Here is a 27,758-nt window from a genome sequence, read left to right as displayed (position 1 = left end):
AGCAAAAATGGAAAAATAAAAAATCTAAAAGCATCTATAAGCTGCAGCTTGTTTCTTTGTTTTGGCAGCTCCAGAATAAAGTACGATGAATACTAAAGATTGCTAGTTTAGCATGGGTATCTTTTACTGGGCACAGCCTGATTGTTGTAAGTCAAAGCTAATTTTTTTTGGATTGGATCCAGTGCTAGCATAATATCCAAGTTCAAAGATACAGTACATAAAAATGTTTTCTGGATGTAGTCTTCAAAATCTGCCAACTTCTTTTCTATTGTTTTGAGTTTTATTGGTACAACAATGGACTGATTTGAATTGCATTTGGTTTTTTTCCTCCTGTTGTTCCCATTTTCATTTTAAATTATTTACAAGTCTGAGGCTTGAAGATGAGAGCCTAATGAATGCTTTTAAAAATAAAACCTTCTTCTTTAGGCATGTTATGCTTCATGTTTTGAATTTATAACTCAAACCTTAATGAATAGTTTCCTAGTTACTCTCATCGTAGAATTTATGAGCTGTCCTATTTACAATTTTTACCTATATAATGGAAGGATAATTCCTGTTTACCTTAAACAAACTGATCTTGTTAACAAGCTTAAACTGCTAATTAGGGGTAATACGACAATAAATACTATGACAAAGCTTTTAACGATGTGAAGATGCAATATTTAGTTTTTGGGTCTTTTCCTGTGCATTCCATGTAAGAAAACAGAATGTTGTGGTTTTTGATATCTAATATACATATCAGGCTAATAGAAAGTATTTTAGGGAAAAACAGTGGCCTGTTGGTCCTTACAGGAATCAGGTTCACTTCTGTCCTGCATTTAGGATGATGGTGTGCACATACTATAATGATGCTGTAAGCCTCGTTGTTCAAGGCTTCGGATAGATGGCAGACAAGTGAAAGAACCCTGATGACTTCATATATATGTGTATGTGGTGTTTTGTTAATAGTTAAGTTATTCTGCTGGAAAAATAGTAGGACTAGCAGTAGTTGCTTTGTTTTGAGTGTACATTAATGTAATTTAATCAGGAAGGAAAGAAAACCTGGGACTAGAATTTGATGTCATTTACCTGACTATAAATCGGAATATCTCCATTTAGTTTAACAGAATTTTTTCAATTTGAGTCAAAATGATCAAAATCAGAACCTGACACATGCTCTCCATCTCATAATTCGTGCATAGAAAACCAAAGAAATAAAATTGGATGGGTTTTTTTGTCCAAATTTTACCCCACCAAGAGCAGAGGTTGGTTTTTGAGCAGAGGTTTTGTAATACAGTGTTGTTGGTAACAGGAACTTTGCAGACATGTTGTATGAAAAAACTTTTTTTTAGTTGTTTCTGATTAGATTTTAATTGCCAAAGATACAGGCTTGTGAATTTGAGAGCCATTCTACATCTAGATAGTTTGAAAATTCTCAACAAGTATTTCTTTAACTTCTTTGTTTGTGCCTCTGATGATATCTGCAGAGGGTTGTAGTAGGCTTTGTTCCCTGTCTAATTTTCTTTGTGTCGCTCAAGGAGTTTGCAATAGGGATGGCAATCTGAGGAAGGAAGGAGAGAAGAGACTGAAGACAAAGTTGAAGTAGGTTTGATATTGGAGGTGTCCCTTCTGCTGCTCAGAAGCAGATGAGACATAAGGAGCTCCCTCTCAAAACCCAAGAATCCTTCTTGGGCACAAGGTTATTAGCTGCAAGAGACAGTTGTTTGGAGAGGACAAGTAAAAACCTGACAATATGTTTTGCTAGCTCTGTTTAGGCTAGCTATTCAGTTTCCATTTCCAGGTGGAGGTTGACTTACAGGAATACCTTCTCTTTTTCTTCATTCATATCATCATGATTTCACAGAATCACAGAATCATCTAGGTTGGAAAAGACCTTGAAGATCACCTAGTCGAACCATGTCTGTTCTCAACTACACCATATCCCTAAGTGCTATGTCAACCCGACTCTTAAACACCTCCAGGGATGGGAACTCCACCACCTCCCTGGGCAGCCCATTCCAACGCCTAACAACCCGTTCTGTAAAGAAATGCTTCCTAATATCCAGTCTAAACCTTCCCTGGTGCAACTTGAGGCCATTACCTCTTGTCCTGTTGCTTGTTACTTGGTTAAAGAGACTCATCCCCAGCTCTCTGCAACCTCCTTTCAGGTAGCTGTAGAGGGCAATGAGGTCTCCCCTCAGCCTCCTCTTCTCCAGACTAAACAACCCCAGTTCCCTCAGCCGCTCCTCGGACGACATGTGCTCCAGACCCTTCACCAGCTTCGTTGTCCTTCTCTGGACACGCTCGAGTAATTCAATGTCCTTTTTGTAGTGAGGGGCCCAAAACTGAACACAGTAATCGAGGTGCGGCCTCACCAGTGCCGAGTACAGGGGTAATATCACTTCCCTGTCCCTGCTGGCCACGCTATTTCTGATACAAGCCCGGATACCATTGGCCTTCTTGGCCACCTGGGCACACTGCTGGCTCATGTTCAGCCGGCTGTCAGTCAACACCCCCAGGTCCCTCTCTGACTGGCAGCTCTCCAGCCACTCCTCCCCAAGCCTGTAGCGCTGTTGGGGGTTGTTGTGGCCCAAGTGGAGCACCCGATATTTGTCCTTATTGAAACTCCTCTAGTTGGCCTTAGCCCATCGCTCCAGCCTGTCCAGGTCTCTCTGCAGAGCCTCCCTACCCTTGAGCAGATCAACACTCCCACCCAACTTGGTGTCATCTGCAAACTTTCTGAGGGTGCACTCGATCCCCTCATCTAGATCATCAATAAAGATGTTAAACAGGAGTGGCCCCAAATCCGAGCCCTGGGGGACACCACTCGTGACCAGCCACCAACTGGATTTAACTCCATTCACCACAACTCTTTGGGCCTGGCCATCCAGCCAGTTTTTTACCCAGCGAAGTGTGTGCCCATCTAAGCCTTGAGCAGCCAGTTTCACCAGGAGAATGCTGTGGGAAACGGTGTCAAGGGCCTCACTGAAGTCAAGGTAGACGACATCCACAGCCTTTCCCTCATCCAATAAGCAGGTCGGCCTGTAGTAGAAGGAGATCAGGTTTGTCAAGCAGGACCTGCCTTTCATAAACCCATGCTGACTGGGCCTAATCATCTGGTTGTCCCGCATGTGTTGTGTGATGGAACTCAGGATGAGCTGCTCCATCAGCTTCCTGGGCACTGAAGTCAAGCTGACAGGCCTGTAATTTCCCAGATCATCCTTCCAACCCTTCTTATAGATGGGCGTCACATTGCCCAATTTCCAATCTGTCGGGACCTCCCCGGTCAGCCAGGACTGCTGGTAAATGATGGAAAGCCGCTTGGCGAGCACCCCAGCCAGCTCCTTCAGCACCCTCGGGTGTATCCCGTCCAGTCCCATAGACTTGTGTGTGTCTATGTGATGCAGTAGGTCACTGACTGTCTCCTCCTGGATTGCGGGGGGGGTCGTTCTCCCAGTCTCTGTCTTCTGCTGGATTCCCTCAGTACAACTAGTCTTGTTATTAAAGACTGAGGCAAAGAAGGCATTAAGCACCTCAGCCTTTTCCTCATCACTTGTTACCATGTTTCCTCCTGTGTCTAGCAGGGGATGGAGGCTCTCCCTGGTCTTTCTTTTGCTGTTGACATACTTATAGAAATATTTAAGATGTTGCTGGTATCAGTAAAGTGTATGTTAAAGTACAGTGTTGAATAAACTTTTTTTTTGGTCAGAGAATGGATACCTTTATTTGTATGTAAATGGTATATACCCTATGAGGGGATAGACTTCTGAGGAGGCCGCACACAGGCAGAGGCCATTATAGATGGAGAAGTAGGCAGGCTTTCAGGCACACAAGCCCATCTTCAAACCTGCTACTGATACCAAGATAATTATAATATACTTGAAATGAAAACAAAGTAAATCTCTGAAGTTTATACTTAAATGTTGTATGGAAGTGCAGGAATGTAAGGAGTGTTTCTTTTTATGGGGTCAAATAATATTTATATATTTGTTATAAGTACTCAAATGGCATTAGACTTGTAATTATAGAATTTTGGGTGACATCTAACTGACAATGCTGAGAAAACTTCAACTGATGTCACTGTGGCCATGGTTTCAGTTTGGTTTTTAAATTATTTTTCATCCTTGTAAGTTATGTTTCTAAGATCAATGGTGTCTGTTTTGGGAGAGGATAAATACTTCCCATAATCTTTAAATTTTGTTAGAATAAACCACCTAGAAAGCACAGAAAAAAAGAATGGTATATTCCCTAAAATAAAATTGCAGTAGGAATTTTACTTTATAAAATAAGATGTTCATAGTGCTGGAATTGTCTAAACCATCAGAATTGCCAAGCATAAATAATTACATAATTTCACACTTTGCAACAAAGTCAGACCCTGATTAAGAAGTTGACAGCCTGAGGGAGTCCATTCTTTGACAGTGATGTCTGTATTCCCTAAGTTTGTAGAGACAGCATCTAGGAAAACAAACTGAGCTTTAAACCCTTTGATTTGAGCGAGAACCCTTATTGACAAAGGGAGAATATTCTTTAAAAAGTTTTCATACTTTAAATGCACAGATATTTCAGCTTTTCTCCTTTCAGGTAGTATAGATTTTGCTGATACTAGGTCTTCTTGCTGTCTTGGTCCTCACTGTCTTCCAGTATGTTTGATATTCATATTTCTTTTTTATTCCTTCTTCCTTGCTGTGCTTTTTTTCTTCCTTTTCTTAAACAAATAGATAATATGGTAATACGAAGTCTAATAGGAAAAAGGCATTGTTTAACTCAGTTGGGGTACTACTAATCCAGTCACCAAATGTAACCATAACACAGCATGCACTTTAATTATTAAATATAATGGAAACTTTGCATTTTAAATCTAGAGCTATAAACCACTTGTTTGAAAGTGCACAGTTCAGCACTATGATTTTAGCTTGTAGTGAATTACAGGGCAGTATTCTTTGATCAGTTATTACAAGTTGAAGATTAGTAGCGTTCAGTGCTTGTGTTAATTTTGAGAATACATATAGGAGTCACTGCAGGTCAAACGGAAGCTCAGTCGTGTATATTTTTAATGATTTAGTGAGTTGGCTGGATAAAGCAATGTATAGATAATACAGTCATGCCAGTCATTCCAAATAGGGGTAATTTAAAGGCACATTTTCAGAACTAGTACTCCCCCAAATTCCAGTACTTTTAAAAATATGCTTAATTATTAAATGTCCTGTTGTTGAGGTTTTGCTTTTAGATATTTGTTTGAATAGTTCTACAAAGTGTTCCTAATGCTCTTTCAATGTCCTTCCACTAAGTAACAGCTGGCAGGTAGAACAACTAGTAAATGTTTGTTCATGTTTGTTCAATACGTGGTTTTGTAATGAATAAATTTTAACCATAAATTCTAATAAATATAATGAATTCAAATAGAAATAATCTTATTGTCTATACACTTTCTAACATAAAAAATAAAAATACTCCTAGAGTGAATGTGGATTTTACTGAATCATCATGAAAATTTACTAATCCCTGCATGAGGTGTGCAGGCTTGAAGCTCTGCTCTGTTTTCAAAACTAGGGGATATCATGTTACCGAGCAGCTCTGGTAGGTTTGGAGGAGGAGGCTTTGCTTAGGTGCCTTCTTCAGGACGCTGGGACAGCTGGCATGCCATAGGTGCAAGGGCAAGGCTTCTCAGATTCGTGAGAGGTTAATAGTATGGTAGTGGCTCTGCAGAGTCAGTATATTCTTTCTTTTGTCCAGGCTGCTAAATATAGCAGCTCTCCTTTTCTGGATTTAGGACTTATGCTCACTGGCTTTCTCCTCTAGTTGAGGAGGCTCTCCCATGTGGATTGAGTGGGAGCTGTTTTTTTCCTACTCTCTGTGTATTGTATGTGAGATACCAGTACCTAACTCAGGACTCCAGATCTCACTTTCTGATCAGGCATTTTAAAGTTTGTCATTGAGCAGTTCAGTAGTGCCTGACATCCCTGGTGGATACAGGCTTAAGTGATTTTGGACTGTTGAATTTTGGGAATTGAGTGCAGATTTTTGTTCCATAGGGCCACCCAAACCCTTGGAGCATTCTTGTTGCCTGGTTCAGCCTTCCCTTTCCCTTCAACTTTTTTCCTGTTGATGATCTGACATAAATTCCATAAACTGGTGTCGTGGTTTAGGCCCAGTCGGCTGCAAAGCACCACATGGCTGCTCGCTCACTGCTCCCCCCCTGCCCCTGTGGGATGGGGAGAAGAATCGGAAGAAAAAAGATAAAATCTGGTGGGTTTTGATAAGGACAGTTTAATAGAACAACACAGGAAGAGGAAAAAAAAATGGTAACAATACTAATAAAAGAATATACAAAGTGAGTGATGCGCAATGCAGTTGCTCACTACCGGGTACCCCACACTCAGCCCCTTTCCAAGCAGAGATCTGTCCTGGCTGTGCCCCCTCCCAGCTTCTTGTGAAAATTAACTCTATCCCAGCTGAACCCAGAACATCAACGGTTAGACTAGATGATCTTCAACGTCCTTTCCAACCTAGATGATTCTGTGATTCTGTGATTATCCACCCCTTATTCCACACCATCTATGTCACGCCCAGATCCTACACTTTCCAATTATTTACCACCACTTTTTTTCCCGTCCTTATATGTGTATATATGTATATATACACACACGTATATATACCCACACAGATGTCATTGCCTTAGTCTATGGGCCCTCCTGCTAACGTGTCTGTTGTGTTCATCTAATCCCTGACTTTGGGGCTCCATCTGTCATAACAGTCTTTCAGGGCAGGAGAGATGGTGTGTGATGTTGGATTGGTGCACGCTGCATCTGGAGATCGTGGGTGGGGTATTTGGTGTGGCCTGTACATTGGCAATGTTGATCTTGAGGAAGTTGCTGGGCACCAGCTGCTGAAGCCAGTTCAAGTTCCATCACCGCTGCACTTTGCTTGATTTCATCAAAGTCTATCCTTCATTGATTTGCGTGATTCTTACTGTAATACCATTGATATGGCACACAGCAGCTGTAGTGGCGATGACATCCAGTGGCAGGGCTATTTTGCAATTAACATCATACAGTTTAATTCACTGGCTTTTTTCACCCAAAATCAAATCCCCTTGAGGTACATATTGAACTTCCCCATCCTTCCGCATCACCCACAAAGTGCACCCAGATCCTTGAGCAAAAGCAGTCCTGTGGATGGGTTTGCCTTTGCCTGAGGTGGGAATAACCCAGACTGTCTTCCCCAGCATATTCTTCATGTGCGCTGTGGGGACCTTATCCCCTTCTACAGTACGTGGGAAGTTTTGATTGGGCAGGGCCAGCTCAATTGGTAGATCCTCTAGTCTTAACTAACCAGGTGGCTTTTGCTAAATGTGTATCCCAGTGTTTGAAGGTCCCACCCCCCGTTGCTCTCAGTGTAGTTTTTAGCAGTCCATTGTACCATTCAGTTTTCCCAGAGGCTGGTACATGACAGGGGATGTGATATACCCGCTCAGTGCCGTGCCCTTTGGCCCCGGTGTTATGAGGTTGTTTCAGAAATGAGTCCTGTTATCCGACTCAGTTCTTTCTAGGGTGCCATGTCACCATAAGACTTGTTTTTCAAGGCCTGGACAGTGGCATGGGGCACAGGGTATGTCTCCAATCATCTGGTGGTTGCTTCCACCATTGTAAGCACATGGTGCTTGCCTTGGCGGGTTTGTGGGAGTGTGATATAGTCAGCCTGCCAGGCCTCCCCATATTTATATTTCAGCCATCATCCTCCACACCAAAGAGGCTTTAGCCACTTGGCTTGCTTGATTCCAGCACAGGTTTTGCATTCATGGACAACCTGTGCAATAGTGTCCATGGTCAAGTCCACCCCTTGATCCCGAGATATGTTGCATGTCTTCCTTGAAGGTCTAAGGTATCATGGGCCCACTGAGCTATAAATAATTCACCCTTATGTTGCCAGTCCAAATCCGCCTGCGCTACTTCAATCTTAGCAGCCTGATCTACCTGCTGATTGTTTTGATATTCTTCAGTGGCCCAACTCTCGGGTACATGGTTGTATACACGATGTACTCTTACAACCACGTTCCCTAGCTGAGCAGCAGTATCTTGGCACAGTGGGGCAGCCCAGATGGATTTGCCTCTGTGCTGCCAGTTGCTCTGCTTCCATTGCTGCAGCCACCCCCACAGGGCATTTGCCACTGTCCACGAGTCAGTATAGAGACAGAGCACTGGCCATTTTCATCGGTCAGCGATGTCTAAAGCCAGCTGGATGGCTTTCACTTCTGCAAATTGGCCCGATTCACCTTCTCCTTCAGCGGATTCTGCGACTGTTATGAAGGCTCTCAAATAAACCACCAACCACCAAAAATTAAAAATTTATTATTAACAGAATTAATTAGCTCTCCGTAAATTACAGGTTCGAATGTCTGTGAGAGCAGAACAGAACAACTTTCTAGGGTTTAAGGACAACCCAAAATGCATAACGAAGAACTCTATCGGGTTTAACGTCAACCCAAAATGCTCTATCACTCACCTGACAAGTGAGGACTCAACCTCGAGGACCTGCTCAGGGCAGCGTCCCGACCCAAGGCACCTCAAGGAGTTTGCTTGGGTGGTGTCCCGACCCAAGGGGAGAGTCCTTGACCGCAGCGTGCTGCTCCAGGGGACGAGCTCAAAATGGCTCCCCCAGGGGACTCCATTTATACACAGGCCGAATCTGACCTGTAGTCAGTAGCGGCTCCCATTGGCCAAAGGCCCCAATTACCACGAGGCCCTGAGAACAAAGGCAGTCAGGAGCTGCTACCCTTCAGCAGCCAAGAAGCCCTATTTTCATTGGACGGATGCACCTGCCACAGCAATTTGTCATATAGGACTCCATACAGCAGCCTTCCACCTCTGATGCTTTCCTACAGTGCAACAGGACCCGTCAGTGAACAAGGCATATTGTTTTCATTATCTGGCAGTTTATTATACAATGGAGCCTCTTCAGCACATGTCACCTCCTCCTCTGGTGATATTCCAAAATCTTTGCCTTCTGGACAGTCTGTGATTACTTCCAGAATTCCTGCACAACTGGGGTTTCCTATTCAAGCCCACTGTGTGATCAGTGCGATCCACTTACTCCATGCAGCATCAGTTGCATGGTGTGTAGAGGAGACTCTCCCTTTGATCATCCAGCCCAGCACCTGCAGTCAGGGTGCCAGGAGGAGCTGTGCTGTGGTACCAACCACTTCCAAAGCAGCTTGAACCCCTTCATATGCTGCCAAGTTCTCCTTTTCAGTTAGAGTATAGCAGGCCTTGACTCCTCTCTATCCCCGACTCCAAAACCCTGAGGGTCAGCCTTGGGTCTCCCCTCGTGCTTTCTGCCAGAGACTCCAGGTATGACCATTCTCCCTGACTGCAGTGTAGAGCATATTTTTTACATCTTGTCCTGCCCGGGCTGGCCCAAGGGCTACTGTATGGACAGTCTCCTGTTTAATTTGTTCAAAGGCTTGTTGTTCCTCAGGGCCCCATGTGAAATCATTTTTCTTCTGAGTCACTTCATAGAGAGGACTTACAATCAGACTGTAATTTGGGATATGCTTTCTCCAAAAACCCACAACACCTAGGAAAGCTTGTATTTCCTTTTTGCTAGTTGGTGGAGACATAGCTGCTGTCTTGATCACATCCAGTGGAATCTGATGATACCCATCTTGCCATTTTATTCCTAAAAACTGGATCTCCTGTGCAGGTCCCTTGACTTTACTTCATTTTATGTCAAAATCAGCCTTCAGAAGGATTTGAACTATTTTCTTCCCCGTCTCAAAAACTTCTGCTGTATTACCCCATATGATGATGTCATCAGTGTATTGCAGATGTTCCAGAGCTTCACCCTGTTCCAGTGCAGTCTGGATCAGCCCATGGCAAATGGGGGGACTGTGTTTCCACCCCTGGGGCAGTCTGTTCCAGGTGTACTGGATGCCCCTCCAAGTGAAAGCAAACTGTGGCCCGCACTCTGCTGCCAAAGGGATTGAGAAAAACGCGTTAGTGGTATCAGTTGTGACGTACCGCTTGGCTGCCTTTGACTGCAGTTCAGGTTGAAGTTCTAGCATATCTAGTACAACAGCACTCAGCGGTGGTGTGACTTCATTCAGGCCACGATAGCCTGCTGTTCGTCTCCATTCTCCATTACACTTTCACATTGGCCGTATGGGACTGTCAAAGAGTGAGTGAGTTTTGTGGATCGCCCCTTGGCTCTCCAGTCAACTAATCAGCTTATGGATGGCAACTGGGGAGTCTCGGTTGGTGCGATATTGCCGCTGGTGCACCATTGTGGTAGTGATTGGTACCTGTTGTTCTTCAAACCTCAGCAACCCCACAACAGAAGGATCCTCTGAGAGACTGGGCAAGGTGGACAACTGATTAATTTCCTCTGTCTCCAAGGCAGCTATACCAAAAGCCCACCCTTTTGGGTCCTTGAAATAACCTCTCCTGAGGTGGTCTGTGCCAAGGATGCACGGAGCCTCTGGGCCAGTCACAATGGGGTGCTTTTGCCACTCATTCCCAGTCAGGCTCACTTCTGCCTCCAGTATGGTTAGCTCTTGGGATCCCCCTGTCACTCCAGAAATACAGATGGGTTTGTCCCCTTTATAGCTTGATGGCATTTAGGGTACACTGTGCACCAGTGTCCACCAGAGTCTTATACTCCTGTGGGTCTGATGTGCCAGGCCATCAAATCCACACAGTCCAGTAAACCTGGTTGTCCCCTTCCTCCACCTGGCTAGAGGCAGGGCCCTTCTAGTCCTGGTCACAGTATTCATTACTCACTTTTTGTAAACAAGAACTAGAAGTCCCTTCAAAAGGATCAGAAGTGACATCAGCCCTTGTACTCTGTTTGGGGAACTGCCTCCTGGAAACTGGAGTGGCATCTTTCCAGGAAGGATCCTTTTCTGTGATTGTTTTTTCTTTCAATTCATGTTCCCTGTTTTCCCAGCATCAGTGCAGCCAGGTAATAATGTGCTCACCTGGATGGCGGCTGAAATCCTTTCACATATCTCGCAGCTCACTCAGGGATAGGGATCGGGTGAGTCTCTCTTGTTCTGTCTCTTCCTCCTGTTCTTATGATGATCCTGGTTCACCTTCATCCCTCTCTAAGTGAACTGATTTTTTTTGGTATTTCTTCTTCTGTATAGGTGTGACTGATACTGGCACAGATTGGTTCTCTGGTTCAGCTGCTTTGCCTGTCACTGGGGCTTGAGTAGCCACAGTGCTTGTCATTGGGGTTGGGGTAGCTGCAGTGCTTGTTGGTCTGTTCTCCCTCCCTTTCCCCTGAGGGCACTGCATATTATCAAGCAGTGTTCAGTAGATACTGGCCGGGGCCCAGCACAGTGTGATAATTTGTACCTCTTTGGAATAGTCACGGCATTTTTCTTTCAAATATTCCATCACTTTATCAGGGTCCTGTACTTGTTCCAAACCACTGAGGGAGAGAATTTCTCAGATACCTACCCATATTGTCTCATGTGCCATGCCACCCAGGACTATCCAGCCCTGGGGCATACCTCTGGGTGGCATTCTGAAAAAATTTTTGTGTAACCCTAAACAAGACCTGAGACTCATTCAGGATACATAGCACTAAGATCATGCTGGCTTGAACATCCCAAGGACGTTCAAAATTCTCAAAAACTATTGTAATTAGCCTGAAGGAGAAAGTATCCCTCTTCCCCATAGATTGGGTGCGATTACTAATAAATTCTGAAAGGAAGCGCACAAGGGACAGGAATGACAACAATGCCTCATACAAATACCAGCTTCACCTCATGACCAGTGATGTAATTATCTCATAAGTCAACATTACCCAGTACAACAAAATGATAGTCCTGTTCCCTCTCCCAGAGGTAATAAACATCACTACAGGGAATACATGGTGTGTATAAGGATTTACACAACCCCACCACATGAACAAATGAACCAATGTTGTGACCAGCAACTATTTGAATAATACAACAAATGTGTATTAACAAATTTGGTTTAACAGGCTCTGGTAAGATTTTTGGCCATTATCTCAACCCTTTGAGCCCCATGCTGGGTGCCAAAAAGGACTGTCATGGTTTAGGCCCAGCCAGCTGCAAAGCACCACAGGGCCACTCACTCACTGCTGATCCCCTGCCCATGGTGGGATGGGGGGAAGAACTGGAAGAAAAAAGGTACAACCCTGTGGGTCGAGATAAGGACAGCTTAATAGAACAACACAAGAAGGGAAGAAAATGATAACAACAATGATACTAATAAAAGAATATAGAAAGTGAGTGATGCACAATGCAGTTGTTCACCACCCGGTACCCCAGCCTCAGTCAGCTCCCTTCCAAGCTGAGATCTGGCCCCCACGTCCGGCCAGCTCCTCCACTTATATACAGAGCATGAGGTCAGCATGGTGTCCCAATATCCCCTTCCCTAGTTCATTCAGGTCACCTGACCTGGCTGTGCTCCCTCCCAGCTTCTTGTGAAAATTAACCCCATCCTAGCTGAACCCAGAACAACTGGTAACTGATTTTATTTTTACTGAATTTCAGCCTTTGCTGTTGAGTCTGGTTGTTTTAAGGATATGTTTGTCATAGAGCACCAATGTTCTCATTCTTTCTCTTGTTCCTCGCTATTAATCTCTATTGCAAATCAAATTATAATATCAAAACAATTATGATGTCAATGTCTACTAGATCCTTAAAATTCATACTTTGTAGTTCTTTTTCCTCATGTACCTTTTTTGAGTGTGTGGCAGGAGGGTGTGTAGGTAATATCTTTCTACTGTATTTTTTTGTTTGTTTGTTTATACATATTTTGGAAATATCCTCATTTTGGAAATAATCCTCTGCTGTGTGTGCCAGATTCAGCAAAGGATCTCCATGTGAAGGCTACTGTTTAACTAGGACCACCTGCAAGCCTGAGTCACTGTAGAGAACCAATGAATTTGTAAACATTACTCATTTGTATTGTCCTGGGAATAGGTTGCAAACTATGTACATTGGCTACATGAACTGTAGTTAAAGAATTGCTGAGAGCCTTTTCTGATGAATAAAGGTAGTTACAGAGTGAATAAAGTCTACATTTGAACCCATGGCCTTGGTGGTTTCCTCTAAACAAAGGAGTCTAGCATCACCTGGGGCAGCTGTGAGCATCTCTGGACACCAGGTCTTTGCCAGCTTCCCTTGCACCCCTGAGGCAGTGACTGCAGGCACCCACCCAGCGTAGCTTGGTTGTTGCTCCTGCCAGCTTGACCAACTCACCAGCTGCATTGTGAGCAGGGTTTTACTCCCTTTCTACTTCTTTCTATTCCTTCCCCTGTAAAATAGGGGCTCTGAAAATGAAGGCACATTTTGCTTTTGTACTTTTTGTTGTGCTCTAGGGGAAAGCTGACAAAAAGATACTGGTAGTAGGAGATAGCCTAGGTTGTAGCTTACACTTTAAGGTCATAGGTTGCTTGTCTCTTGTTGCCTTATTTCATGCTTCATTTTGTCATCTACCTTCTTATGTATGAATTTTTGTCCATGCTCTATTAAATAAAGCCCTTTTTATACCCTTTGATCCTTTGGCTTCCATGAACTTCTGATGCTTTTTGGCTGCCTTTTATCTTTCTGTTGCAGTTTTCATTTCACTGCATGTTGTCCAGTCTCCAGTTCCTGAACTCTCAAGACTTGGGTCTTATAATTGGGAGAAGCCCATTTTTACATGTTATTTTGTTTATTGTTCATTTTTAAGATGTGCTGGTTTGTTTTGTCTTGTCTTTTCTCCAACGCTGACAGCTTCTTGCTGTTCTCACTCATTTTCAGTTTGTCCAGTTCCCAGTTGTACAGATGACTCTAGGAGATAGCAGTAAGCTAGGAAGGTTTTCCTCCTCAGTCTGCCAGCCTGAACCTGGCCCGGGTCAGCAGCAGCTGGAGGTCAGTAACTGGCACGCATCCGCCCAGGGGCTGCAGTGCAGCCAGCTGACCATCTCCCACCGCTTTCTTGGGGTGGAAGATGGCTCTGAATTACAGCAGATGGCCCTTATTTACTGATTTAAGTGGCTAAGCATTAAAGTTTTTAGTCTGATTGCTTTTCTCCTCTCACATCCTTTCTTGCCTTCCTCCTGGAACAGATTTTTTTTTTTTTAAATTTGTAAAAGGAAAAGTATACCAACTCTAAGTATGAAGTGAAATTTTACAGCTGAGTTATAAATTCCAAAAACTAGGGGGTTTATAATGGAAATGCTTAGGGGGGAGAGGGGAGGGTGTGCTATAATACATATGTAACCTTTTTTCCCTCTCTTTAGTGAATAGACCGTTTAAACTAAATTAAGTAAAGGATATAAATTCTGTTGTTTCAGTTTTTAATAGTTCATGGCTGATTTTATAGATAAAAATTACATTTAACAATAAATATGAAGAAGAATTTATACAGCCTGTTCTAGTTTGATATGGAACAGCAAATCCATTTCTCTGTAGCTGTAAAGAAAATTCATTATAATGTCTTTGATTGTAAGAGATGGCTTCATTGTGATTAGTTACACTGATAATAAAACAACCTTTTTACAAATGGCACAAGATACATGAGTTCTCATGTGTCTGCCTTTTAATAGCATTGAATTTGTGCATTTGCTACCTTTATTCTGTAATCCTTTTTTCATTTATAATTGGGCACTTTTAAAATCTACGAGTTATTAAAAATAGTGTAATATAACTTAATTTTTCTTTTGAAGCATTCTGGAGAAGGCATTATTAATGCAGCTAAGCATTCTTAATTGTTGAGTTTTCAAAATAAAACCTAATTTTAATTACAAAAATGTGGTTTTATGTCATTTTGTTCAATTCTGAATAATAAGTTTTGGAGATAAAATAGTGAAATTTGGATATCTGACATTACTTTCCAAATTCTTTTTAAGCACCTAAAGAAATACCTTGATTTTCAAATGCACTGTACTCATTGACTTCAGTTGGATTTAGACATTTGTAGGTATTAGAGTAATTTAAAACACAGGTAGTGGCATTTAGATGCCTACTAAGCAATTGAGAGTCCAAGTGTATGCATTGGGGGGGGCGGATTTTGTGAGGAATTCATAGCCATTGAAGGGGTATTTATTTTTTCCATTGCACATGCATCTAAGAATATTTAGATCTCCTTAGCACAGTACCGCAGAATGAGTTTGATGAGAAAAGTATAATGGTTGTAATAAGGACCTATGCATATTTATATTGCTGTGATTTGTGCTGTTACAGGGGTTTAACCAGTACATTTTTTTGTATTGTTTAGTTTATAGAAATAATATCAGATATTAGACTCTGGAAAAATGCTGCACATGCTACATGATATTTTAAATTTTAAAATGGAATTACAGGGCCACTGTTAGAAGTGAATTCCTTTCCTGCTTCATATAAAAAGCAAAATAATTTTGTGCTTTAGAATGAGGAAAGTTGTGGAGCCAACAAAACAGAAGTTGTATTTGATTATCAAATATTTATGGAATTTACTGGAAAGTGAAAATCTGAATCATAGTGCTTGGGAAAAATAGGATGTAATTCTCAAGTCTTCTGGAACATACAAGGTGGAACAGCACACTTAACATTAGGTTTCACTGTAAATGACATAAACCAGTATTTTTGCTCCTGTTATCTGTAAGCTTTAATTTTAGACTGTTGTCTCTTTTCCATTGGTAATTACAGCTAGGAAAAGTGTAGCAGTTGTTAGAAGTGTTTTCCCAGGATGAATATCAGGAAAACGACCACTGATGACTGAAATACAGGACTAATACCCTTTTTACCACCTGAGAGAAAAATGGGCTATGCTGGCACCCTTTGCCTGTAGGAAGCAGCCCTTTCGGCGCTCAGTCCGCTTTCCGTGCCCGCATTGCTCCATCAGAGGAATGGCCTGGGGCTGCGATTTGGGCTGCTCGATCAGCTGAGAGCGCCGCGCCAAAACCCTGCCCTGTCTGAGGCGGGGAAATCTGACTTTGTGTCCTGGCTGCGCTCTGCTGTGATAAATCGCCACACAGGTCACCCACAAGGGTGAGCTTGTGGTCCCTCAGATCCTGGGGACGTTTGAGCTGAGCAATAAGCCTACTTAGTAATATGTCAATTTTTTTCTCCCAGGAAAGCATTGGAGCAGGTGTAATTTCTTACTCTAGCTTGGTCTCCGGGTACTTGCCTGTGGTTGCCACAGAGTATGTTTTCTGTGTTCATTAAAACCTATTGATCTTAGTAAAGTTTGTGGGATTGATTTTAAGTCGGTGCTTTTCAGGGAATTAGTAGTATTTTTAGCAATAACACTCTCCTAACGCGTTCCCAAGAGAAAGTGATGTATCGAGGAAATACAGAGGCCACGTGCACAAGTTGCAGCCCTGACCCAACTCCTGAGGTCCTCTCGCCCAGGCAAGCACCGTGTGGTCCCGCTGCAACCTCCTGCGATGCTGGGAGCTGCATCCGGGAAGGCTCCAACAGCACGCTCCACTCCCTGCCCAGGAGGGATTTGGGGAGCAGGAGGCAACACCTGGGGCCACCAAGTTGACCGGCACACGTCTTCCCAGCCTGCAGAAGAGGGGGACTGCGGTGCCATCCTGATCACACCAGCTGCCAGCCAGGTTAGCAGTGGCTCTGTGTGGCTGCCAGGCTCTGGGGGGAGAAGGAGACTCCACTCACCTTGGGTTCCATCACTGATATTTCCTGGGGAGGTGTTTGATAGCGTGGGTGCTGACCAGAGATTCGAGTTTGTGATAAACCAGCAACTGAAGGAAATGCACGATGTAGTCTTGTGTAGCTGTTAACATGGTGCGCTTCAAAATAATGAGAGGATTTTGCACACTAGATACCCAAGTAACAGAAAACTAGTAAGCAAGTTGCAGCTCTTAGATATAACAGAATGAAGCTGCATAATTTTTGTAGGTATTAGAGAAGTGGTCAGGTCCCCAACACAACTGTTCCTGATGTTACACTGCATGCACGGTTCCTGCAGGAGAAATGAAAATGTTAATTGCCAGGTGAGTCCTTGTTTGGGAATGCACTTGAACACCTGTGCCTCACATCAAGCCTAGGAGAAATCCTGCTGTCACTGTGCACATGCTTGGGCATATTGCTAGTTTTGGGAGATAGCTGAATTTCAGGGACTGATTTAGGTAGACACCAAATTTGTTGCATTGAAACAAATAGACACGGGGGGAAATGGATGCTATTGATAAGCAGCAGCATTTGAAACCTTCATGGTATTTGTTCTCAAAGTATCAGTGTACTGTGAATGCTTTGGACAAGAGGCAGATGGGGGTTTTATAGGTGATGGTGGTGTCAGCAAGGGGCTGTCCCTTCTCCTTAGTTCCTTCCCTCCTTCAGTTCTAGCTGGGTAGGACCTGTCCTGGGGAGATGTGGTTTCACTGTACGGGCTGTGGTACAAGGTATGTGCTGAGGTGGCATCCCCTGGTCCTTCTCTCCCGGGTGTGCAGAGCCTTTTGCTGTAACACTGCCTCCTCCCTCTTTCACCTCTGCTCTTTGTCCACTGACCAGGAGTGCGTTTTGTTGGGGAGAAGCGGGAGCCTGCTGGGCCTTCAGTGTCTCATCTGTCCTCTGCTGGAGTGAAGGTTGTTCTGTAGAGCAGTTTTGTAGCTACATGGCTTAGCTGTGGTGAAGGGCTTGAGGATGGGGAAGAGGCTCCATGTTGTGCCATAACAGTAGCTCTTGACTGCTATCACAGGCACCACAGGAGTCACAAATAATTTTTGTATCATATCATGTTGCCAGTGCTTGTACTCACGATGCTACCGTTACATCTGTATGCCTCCCATTGCTGTCTTGCATTGTTTCCATCTGTTGACATGGACTGTGATGGAAATCAGAATAAACCCCCTGAACTATTCAGAGTGCAGAAGTACATAGCTTTAAAAGGTGTTCAGCGACTTCGGCTGAAGCATGAGTTTGTTCACCTGAAAGCAAATAACAGTTGTTAGGGAGGAAGCCAAGCTTTGCACAGCTGTGCATGGTTTAAGTCTTACTGATGATCATCCGAGGTTATTGGGGAAAAAAAAAATCCCCCTATGTGTTGCGGAGGAGATGGCAGCACTATTGTGATTGCTTGCACGTATTATATGAAACCATTAAGGAGAAAAGGTGTGATTTGACATGCAGCTTTTCCCCTGCACGTTAAGGGTTTATCCCCTCTGCAGCTGAGATCTGTGTACAGCTATCACCTTTTTATACTAATTTCTAATGATAGATATTAATTTCTTTTTGTTAGAGATCCAGTGACACAGAGAAGTAAAGGCTGGTTCTTATGCTTTGCTGAAGTGTGCTGGGGGACTAATGTGTTGTGGCAGGGATTTGTGGCACGGAGTCCTTCTGAGTACACCCTGGTGCAAGGCAGCCCCCCGCTTCCTTCCCCTGTGCTTCTCCCCTATCACACTCTGCCTTATTTAAGCAACCGAGCTGGGAAATGAAAACTGAAAAGAAAGTTGGTTTCATATGTCTTGTAGGATTGAGCTGAAATACTTCCAGTATGCTCATTTCTATTTCATTGTACAGAAAAACAGGTTTTGTCTTTAATAGTTACATTTTTGAGTATGTCTGTGTGTCTACACCAGTAATACAGTAATTTCATATATACAGACACGTAAGCATATATATTCCAATGAGTATATATTCTAACTGATAATAGTATTAGCTGTCATTTCTGTAGATATGCTTACCAAAAGAACACATTAACACATTTCTATTTGATCTGCTTTTCTCAGATGAAATGCAATTACTTCCTTGTGTAAAGTGGCCACCAGGTGTCATCAGAATGCTTTTATTTTTATTAATTTCTCCTTTTCTTTGGAAGCATATGTAAGCTTTGTATTCTTCTCTTGAAACTTTGTTAACCTACCACGCAAATAATCCTTATTTATCCTTATGTTACCTGTTCAGACAAAAACTCATGCAACTCTTTCCAGCTGAGCTACTTGAATAGGTAGCTGACAAGAGGAAAATTGGATGCACAACAGAGAAGCGTGTGCATATAGACACAGATTACTACATTCGTTCTTTGCCTCCGTAAGTTAAGAGATGGTGATAGATACAGTAAGCTAAACCATGTGAACCTGATTTACCTTAGTAGAAAGTCATTAAAGAGCTACAGGCAAGTGTCCTGATCCAATGTCGGGGGAGGTTTTGATACGATCCCAAGAGCGAGATTAAGACACCAACGAGGTCAAATGCCGTATACCCAAAAGAGGTTTTTATTATTAAAAAGGTGAAGAAGGGGTAGCGATAGGACAGAATGGAAGGAAAAGACAGAAATAAAGCAAGGATGCGGGATAGGGCTGCAAGAATAGTCAGCACCATGGATCCAGCGGCGTCCCATTGGTCCTCAGTCTTCAGTTCTTCAGTGGTGGGTGCACACGGATCTGGCTTCGATGGTGGATGCACACTGAGCAAAATTTTCTGCTGCCTTTTTAAGTTCATTGTATCCACTGATTAGCATATCTGCTCACCTTTAGTTTTTTTTTCTCTGGTCCCACAGGTTTTGTTGCATCTGGCTTCAGGGCAGGAACGTTTGCCTCTTGTCAGTTCATTAGCAATGCATGCATGGGGTCTGGCCTACACAACAGAGCCACAAATGGCTACAGGATGGGGCCAGCTCAGCACCCTCTGCCCCTTTGAGGCTTGTCTAAGGAGTCCGACAGTGCAACCGCAAAGAAGTGGGGGGGTGTATCCTTCAATACACTCCCGCTTCTCTGGGCGACATCCCCCAGACCAATTCACAGGCCGCAGCAGCTTCTCTTGGAGGTTTGCACAGACACAAGCAGGCTTTGAGACAGTCATAGGACATTTCAGTCTCTCACAGCAAGGCAGTTAAAATGATTAGTCAGAAAGTACTAGTATTTAAAACATGTTAAATTTCCCTTATTACTTTCTGCCATTTTCGCGCCTTAATGCCTTTTCTATAGTTTTGGTGTCCTGATTTCACAAGTATTTGCTGTTTTGGTTTGTTTTTTTTTTTTTTCCCCCCCCCACCTTTTTATTAAATATTTATTTATTTAATTTAGCCGTGAATTTTTGGCATACTTGCATTAATTACCTTTAATTTAAAATGGTATTGGTTAAGTTCTTTTTTTTATATTCAGTGAGCTATGGCTCAGTGAATAGCTGGGTAATAAATATCTAAAAAATTCTCAATATCTCCTTTTTAATGTTTTTGTTATATAAAAAATGAAGAGAATGTTTCAATGCAAATAAATTCTTTTTTTTTTCTTCTTCCCTGCAAGAAAGAACTTGCATTTTTTCCTGTTTGTACTTCCTCTCTGCATCTTGGTTCAAGTTACTCAAAATAACAGGTTCTAAGTTCTCAGCCAGCAGCAAGCTGGCCATTTGTGTTGGCCTTTTCACCTGTGCTGGTGCTGCTACCTTCTTGAGCCTGCTTAAACTGTGTTAGTATACAAATACATCCTAGGCTGTGATGATGAAGGCCTCTTGTTGCTTTTCGTATGATATGGTAGTTTAAAACAAGGGGCCAACAAAGCCATCTTTTTGGTTTAATTTTGAGCAAAAGTTGATGGAAATTTAGTACATCTTGGCAAGTATCAAACACCAGAATAGCCATCTAGGAAGTTCATACTTCCTATATTTTAAAGGAGAACAGAGTCAGGGCTTCTAGGACCAGGTTTCTAGGGTAAAATTTCCAAGAGCCCGTTTACAGGTAGCAGCAATTTCAAATTACTTTTATCTTTTGCTGCCAAAGTGCAGGAAAAAAAATTAAGACTTCCAACATTTTTTTTTCAGGTGTCAGTGATAGTGCCTGTGTGCTTCCTTTGATGAATTCCAGAGCGGTCCACTGTACATAAGAAGGTACTACAACCTATGGTAGGAAAGAGATTCAGATTGCATTTACTTTTTGCTTCTCTACAGTTTTAATTGGTGAAGTTGGTGAGAATTGCATCTCACATGAAACCATGTCATTCTGAGAATTCCCACAAACCGTGGGACTCATTACTGTATGTGAAAAATGAACATTTCTTTAATGGACCTGATAAACTCTCTAAAGTGTTTTGAGAATACTTAAACAGTGCTTTTCTTCCATAAATATCACAGTGCTATATGAATATGATCTTTCTTGGATCCTCGGGAGGTTCTGTTGAATATTTTTATTGCTATTGTTATATGTATGCCTTGCTCTGGAAATAGTCAAAATTCTTTGAATTTACAATTCAAAATATATGGACCTTTTTAAATTTTCAAAAATTGAAAATCTCGGGGTTATTAAACAATTTTTAGGAGAAACTAGTGCATTTCCTCTTATTCTCTGTCTTGGACATACATGCCTATTGATTCTGACAGCACTTGAAATGAGTGTGTATCCATGTCTTTCTTTTTTGACTTCCTCTTCAAAGCTGATCTAATCGGTGGTCTCTGCTGCATTTAGCAGCATTCTCCTCTTTCTGAAGTGAGCGGATGATGAACTAGGGAGCCTACTCTTTTTATCTTCATCTTTTTGGGGGTGAATTAAAGAATATTTTCTTTATGTCAGGACTTTCAGTGGTTTGGAAGCAGAAGCAAGAAGGATGTGAGTAGTATTGCAGGGTGCCTTTCCCCCTTATGCCATAACAGTTCTTTCTGATGCCTGCATGAAAATGAAGTTAATGGGTGCAGATAACTTGCTGTTTTCAGTGATACACAAGTGATGACTATCAGTGGGCTTTTTATTTTGTTAAACTATTGTAGATACATCAGTGTGGCAGTTTCAAAGTCTTTAGTCTTTGAAAGCCTGTATCTTGTTTGGAAATCTCCGTGGAAGTCCTAATGCCCTAGGAAAATGAGTGGCTTTACATGAAGAACAGGCTCACAGTGCAAAGCTCAGAGTTCCAGCATTCTTGAGCTACAAGGGCAAATACATGTTTGTAATGGATGGCATCAAATACTCCCCCAAATAAAGGTGATCTTTGTTCCATTTGAACCAACAACCATATTGTCTTTTGTATTCCATTATTGAGGAGACTATTCTCTTGGATTAGTCTCTCTGAAGGAAGTGAGGTAAGTTTGTAAGGCCATAAGACAGACCTATGATTTGATTTAGGAAGGATGTTATGCCCTTGAAAATGAGATGTTTATTTGACACAAAGGTCGTATGTTGAGATGAGTTGTTCATATTCAGTTTTGTGCAGGCTATTTAAGGAGCTCATTAAAATGATTTTGCTTCATTGTATCCATGATTTCATTGAAAGAATTAATTGTCTGAAAAAGGAGAATTTTTACTGGAGAAAAAAAAGAAACTCTGTTTTCCATATGTCACATCCTTTACAAACACTGCAGACTGGGTACTAAATACTTGGAGACAATAGTACTCTGACTGAGAAGTGCTTTGGGAATTCTAATGCCAGGATTATCATAAAAAGAAAAAACCAAAGTGGAATTTAGTACTTGTAAATATACTTTCTTTGGGTTCTTCTGTACACATCCCTACCCCTTCCATCAAAGAGCTGGCATATGACCAAAAAAAATGAGTAAATAAAATTGTATTGAACATCAAGTTAAGGAACTTTGCAGTTCATTACAGGTTTAAGGATCATCACTAAATTGCTTGTCCTTTTGATCTTAATTTAAGATTACTACTTTCTAAATTTCATCTGAGGATTAGAGCAATGCAAGTTTTACATCGAAAATCTTAACTACACTCTCTCCACCTTTTGGCATAGAGGAATTATGGACTATTTTTTGGACCAGAGGAAAAAAACCACTCAAGTAAAATGTTCTCTATTTCCATCAGAGAAAACATCTTCTGTCAGCAAATGACTGATGCTTTTGTATAGAACTGTAGCAGATACTATATCAATATACAAAAAAGCTTTGTAGGAAGAATACAAAAATCTGTGTTGTTATCTGGTAAAGCATGGTGGTGGCAGCTCAAGAAGCGATATTTTTCTCATTTTTTGTGTTAATTTTCTTCTTCATAGGTAGTGAGATGGTGCTGAATTGTGACTGTAGGATGTCTTTTAAAATTAGATTAAATATGGAAACAAAACCTCCACGATTCTGACCATTTGGGAATCCTAGTGCATGAAGGAGGAGAATCTTTAGCTATATTGTTTTTTGTGACACAGCCGAACTATTCTGTGTTATGCACTTGTAATTTAAAAATGTGTGTCTCCTCATATATTCTGTAAAGATTTGGATATTTGGCCTGTGCAGATGTAACATATGTAACATAAACATTTTGCTTTTGAAGATCTTAAAAACATGTTTCACTTATTTCAGATACTTGGAAAATTATTGAAGAAAGGCGCTACGTTAAAGGCTTAGCTTCTACTTCCAGTAGAATTACTGAGCTTAGCTTTTTCTGCACGAAAAATGTTGAGGAGGACACAACAGGTTTCTTTCCAAAACTAAGGAACAGCAGTGTGCTGCAAAGAACCTTAAAATGTGTTCAGTAATGTATGACTGTCTTCAACCAGAAGAATTTGTTAACCTGAAGCTAATGTGGCAAATTAATTTTTGGTCATATCCTTTAAGAATCTGTTCAGCTATACTTGATTTATATGAACATTAACAAAAGATTTATGTTACAAAAAGTCAACCCACTTTTGAGTTAGAACAGCTTCATTCTGAACATCAAATATGATGTTAAGAGTGCACTGTTTGACAGAACCGGGTTTTAAACTATGGAAATACTGAAGATTTGACTCCTGTCTGCTTAGCTTGGGCTTGATTCTGTGCTCTGGTGTTCTGCTGTGCTGTACCTGGTGACACCATCGGTGCAGTCTTGGAGCCTATATAAAGCCTTTCTGGTTTATTTATTCAGTACGCTAAGTGGTTACGTATTGTTGCACCTTAGATATACTTGTAAAAACATAACCGGAATCTTTAAAAGGTGAAGGTAGAAGGAAAAGCATGAGAGGTTGCCTCTTACATTGTTTTTAGTTTTGTTGGTCCATGAATAAGGTAGTTCGAGAACTGTTCTTCCCCACTTCTACTGCTATATGAGTTTGCCAGCATTACATTGATATCAAAAGGCTTACTCAGTCACACTAAGTGGAGTTTTCTTTAAGCATGTTCTTAATCTGCTGCAGCTGCAGAGGGTTACTTGATACATCTAGAATGTGTCTTACGTTACCAGCTGATTTAATCAAATTCCAGATGCTGATTCTTTGCTCCTGATGATGATCCCTGTGCCAAACTAAAGTTTGATCCAAGATTAATTTTGCAAGAAGAAACCCATTTAACCTTATGTATCATGTGGTCACTGGGACTGTACGAACTCGGAGTGCTCTTGATGTCTTCTCTGATGCATTGGTTCCGGTAGTAATACCAACTGTAGGCTAGCCCTTAATTAGCGTAGTGACTTGATGAGAGCAGAGGTGAATTGGTTTATGCAGGCTGAGGATTAGGACCGCGCAGATTCGTGACCAGTTTGTTGCTTTGTCATTGACCTCCTGTCCTGTGGCAGATCTGAGAAGGGGCTTTCAGGAGAGAAGTTTACAGCAGAGGAAGCACTATAGGCTCTAGACAAAAGTTGTCTAGAGGAGGTTTATGGTATGCTGAATGCATCCTTCAAGTAGCAATAATCATTTGTGCAATAAATCCATGCGGAAAGCTGAGAAGAGATCTGCCCACAGCTCCCTTTGGATGTGAGGCACCACTCTCTCATCAGGGTAGCTGAGGCATATGGTATTGAAATTGTGTTAGAGACACAGTGGTGTTATCTGGGCAAAGATCATAGTGGGGAGAAACAGAGACATGGTTCAGTGTTGTGGTCTAGATCTCATCTGAGATGTGGAAAACTGACCACAGCTCAGCAAACTGCTGACTATGGTCCCAGCAAAAAGTAGTAACAGTAGCCATTGTGTCTACCTCAGAAGATGTGCTCTTATCCTAAAAGCAACTTTAAGAGAGAACTACAAGAAATTGAAGGCAATATAATGCCTTAGATTAATTAATATAGGGGTAATTTTAGAGAAACAACAGCAGCTGCCTCATAGTTGTTTTCTTTCATAGAGAATTCTTTCTGGATTATGGTTTCATGCAGTCACATACTCCCATGTAGTGATACTTTGACACAGTTTATATGGAGGTGGCACTTTGGGAGGTGTGTGCAGGGAGAGATTATTTTCATGAAAACTCAGATGTGAGGTAGAGATGAAACTGGTAACAGTGTATCATTAATTGTTGCTACACCTAACTTGTACTGTGCAGCTGAGGAGTTATTGCCTTGATAATACTTGTTGTTAGTTGTGGGGATAGACGTGAGGCTGTTGACTTCATTAGGAGTACTGCCTGTAAATGAAGCAGAGTGCATCCCCAGTCAGTGCGTTCGAAGTTTATCATGAAATGAAGGCAGAGATAAGTGTCTCCATTTACTGTTGACTTGGAGAACTGGAGGAATTAGGCAGGAAGGCTGGGGCATAAGGCTCCTTTGCATATTTATATTACGTATGTGACTATTTTAATTTGATACTGAAATTATTGGCAGCACCTATGAGATTTGTGTTTTGATTTTTTTCACTTGCCTAGCAACTAGTTTGTAGTTGTGACTACAAACATTTTTCAAAGATAAAATAAGGGAAATATTTTTTTTTTTTCCCCCTAAGCACTTGAAAAAACCCTTAATTGATGCAATAGAGTTGAGTTGCCGACAAGGTTAGAAGCCAGAACTGGGACTGCAATCCAAGATTTTTGATAGAGCACAGAGCAGGATGAGCTTATATTGGAAAGTTAGTGAACAAATGCAGAAAAGTAAGGCTAAGCCTGCAGATACTGTATGCAAATAACCAGCCATCTTTTTTGAGGTGTGTGGTTAGCTAGCGGAGATGAGCTGAATGTGCGCTGGTGTGGCAGAAAAGGCATGTTCTGAGACTGCTGATACCTGCCTCTGACAGCTGGGAAGCATCCACCTCTGGTGATTACTGTATCTCTGGCTAAAAGTGGCTTGCGATTTCTGTCAGAGGTTGATCTAGGTGTGACAGTGCTTTAAGGTTTAAATCAAATTATAGGATGGCTTTAAATGGGCATAAAGTGTGTCAGAAGAGAGTATGGTGTGGAGCTGCTGGCTCCCTACTTCTTAATATGTCTCGTATGTATGAATTTTTGTCGATGGAGAAACCCCTAATTATCACGATACAACCTTTGATAGTGGAAATTTCCAGTGCAGGTATTAGTTCACTGCTGGACAGGTTCTTTGATAAATCAGATGATCTGAGGGGAAAGTATCCTATAAAGAAGATGGAGAATTGGTTTGAGATTGCAAATTGTCTTGTACGGCAAAGAAAAAACTGCTGTTCTTTCCCAGGCCATGCAAGGGAAGAGTGGTCAGGTCTCAGTGGTGGTCTGGGAACCTGTCATGGAGGTGCAGCGAGGCAAAGGACCCATGGCTGCTTCATGCAAACAGTTAAGGATGGACTTGTGGCACTCATCACTGAAATAATTTCTTGATATTTACCAAGTTATAAAAGTAAAGCTGTACTGCAGTTAAACAACATAATTTTAATCTGATCTTTTTTTCTGTATCCCAAACAGTGCTCATAAACCTTTTTCAGGGTAAGCTTGCACTTCAGAGGCTTCATCCTCCTCTGCTATTAATTGTTGTAGCGTTTTTGAACATACTGACAATATGCTGACTTACACCAGCTGAGAATATAGACCTGATTGTTTTACTTCTGACTAATTGTCATAGTTTGTATCATGGTTTAGTGAACACTGAAAAATAATAGTGTACAACAATCAGAAAACCACAGTTAGAGAAGCAATATCTGGATCCTCCAAAGGGCTATTGTGATCTAGATGTGATTATTCTTGTTATTTAGGTTTAGCTAGCTTGGTATAAGTTTGGTCAGTACTTTAGCTCAATTGGAGACCTACAGTTGAAAAACTGCTCAATGTATGCAGCTACTGTGCACTCAATTCCTTATAGGCGTTCCATGAATTATTATTAAGCAGAAAAGGATTTTTGTACTTCCATAGGTAATAAGTCCAACTGATTTGAGTGTATTTCCCCAGTTTAATACTTTCTTACTTTGTCCTCAAAAATAAGCATAATTTTTTTTTTTAGCATGTACTTGAATAGTTTTTTGTACCCTGCCTTGTCTGTATCAACATTGCAATTACTTAATCTTGTCAGGAAGTACTTACAATTGTGGTCATGGCCTCATTCAATGGGTAACTGAACAAAAAACTGGATACTTGGATCTGCAGAAAATTGATGTTTAAATCATAGTGTAAAGCACATAGATAAACATTTAGTATTTAATCATCTGTTAAAATGAAATGCATTTTCAATTCTCAATCGCTTCGTATCAAAATGAAAAGGTAATAAATGTCAAGATTTGATTTCCCACCCCCATCCCTCTTATAAACTGTTTTGGGAGCATCAGTTTTCTAGTGGTAACATCTTTTTGGGAACAGGAAGGTCACACCAGGCAGTTGAGGAAAGCTTTTGGTAACTGGCTGTGAACAGTTAGAGTTTGTGCTGGGGTTCAGAGATGCTGCCATTCTCTGCACTGCTATTTCATGACTTTTTTTTTTCCTCTGCCTCCCTCCCCCCTCCTTGGGAAATGAAGTTTTAGAAGATACTTTAGGAAACATGGGGAACTATGTTTGTAGCATATTCTTTTTGAACATGGCTCCATTTTTGTTTTCCTCTCTTTAAGAGGTGATCTAAGCAGAAGAAGGAAAGACAGCTTCATACTTACAATGTTTAACATTTATGTCGGCTTTGTTTTGCTTTTTGTTGCAGTCATGGTTGTTTCCTCCTTGGAGCTTTTAAATTTGGGAACCTGGATTTCTAGTTCAGGAAAAGCTGAACATCCCATATCTGGTTCCCTCAAAGCTGTTAGTGTTTTGTGTCCTAAAT

The 27,758-nt window shown here is 41.7% G+C and overlaps 1 protein-coding gene across 3 annotated transcripts in view; it reads left to right on the top strand.

The window, feature by feature from the left end:
- Positions 1-27,758, top strand: part of ZNF407 (zinc finger protein 407) — a 359,684-nt gene that overhangs the window by 6,261 nt on the left and 325,665 nt on the right. The window contains exon 2 of one of the 3 annotated variants that reach the window (XM_074877178.1): positions 20,702-20,782. The exons of 1 other annotated variant lie outside the window; for it this stretch is intronic. The gene's annotated coding sequence lies outside the window, so the exon portion shown is untranslated. Of the gene's footprint in view, positions 1-16,317; positions 16,540-20,701; positions 20,783-27,758 lie in introns of those variants that run through there. One more of the 3 variants, XM_074877186.1, reaches the window with a different exon arrangement.

Source organism: Strix uralensis, chromosome 1 (genome assembly GCF_047716275.1).
Source record: "Strix uralensis isolate ZFMK-TIS-50842 chromosome 1, bStrUra1, whole genome shotgun sequence".
Lineage (NCBI taxonomy): Eukaryota > Metazoa > Chordata > Aves > Strigiformes > Strigidae > Strix > Strix uralensis.
The sequence above is the reverse complement of the archived record's forward strand: the minus strand, read 5'-3'. Positions and strand labels throughout refer to the sequence as shown.